At 34.6% G+C, this 837-nt stretch overlaps 1 protein-coding gene across 1 annotated transcript in view; it reads left to right on the plus strand.

Moving 5' to 3' along the window:
* LOC106873495 (uncharacterized) overlaps positions 1 to 837 on the plus strand; it is a 101649-nt gene that overhangs the window by 45151 nt on the left and 55661 nt on the right. The window lies entirely within an intron of this gene.

Consider the following 837-nt stretch of genomic DNA (forward strand, 5'->3'; position numbering starts at 1 on the left):
TTTCAAAAGCGGATGTAATAATAAGTTCTACTCATGAATTTTTAAATGAATAGCATGAGACTTTTTGGTTTTCTCTTCTCTTAAATTCCGGCCTTCTTTAGTATTCCTGTTGTTTTACATCGATGTATAGAGGTATGTATATATGTAAGTAAAATGTTAATACGTATGTATAATATATATATTATAAAAATAGCTGAGTGTTATTTAATTTCTGAACGGTTTTGCTGCCGTTTGTTTTTGTGGCTTGATTTCTTTACTCATCAGTTTCTGCTAAGATAGAGACGCGAGTAAAATTAATAATAGAGAAACGAAAATAAAACTTTGGGAGTGGCCTAAAGGAAGATAATTAACAAAGACTTGAAAGTCAACGTAAGATCGTAATCATGTAAAGTAAAGTAAATATAACAAATAATCCAGAATCCTTGTCCGGTACCGGATCGATCCCAAAATGCTAGTCACGAGGCCAAACATCCCTGAAAGCTTCATGCAAATCTATCCAGCGGTTCTTGAGATATCTTGTCCCAAGGACAAACAAACAAACAAATACGACTGAAAACAATACCTCCGCCTTAGCGAAGGCGGAGGTAATAAGGATAACTCGGCAGAGTTTACTGGAAAACATAGACAAACGAATTAAATTTTATTAGAAACATCAGAACACTTCCACGTGGGTTCTGTTGGTTCCACACAATAAATAGCTACGATAAATTGCGGAAGTTGTAAAGATAATTAATGGACATCTTGTAATAAGGAGATCATATGCACTTTGATGCTCTTTTTTTTTTTTTTTTTTTTTACTATGCACGTGTTTCCCGTGCGTGGATAGACGAGCGGACC

Source organism: Octopus bimaculoides, chromosome 22 (assembly GCF_001194135.2).
Source record: "Octopus bimaculoides isolate UCB-OBI-ISO-001 chromosome 22, ASM119413v2, whole genome shotgun sequence".
NCBI lineage: Eukaryota > Metazoa > Mollusca > Cephalopoda > Octopoda > Octopodidae > Octopus > Octopus bimaculoides.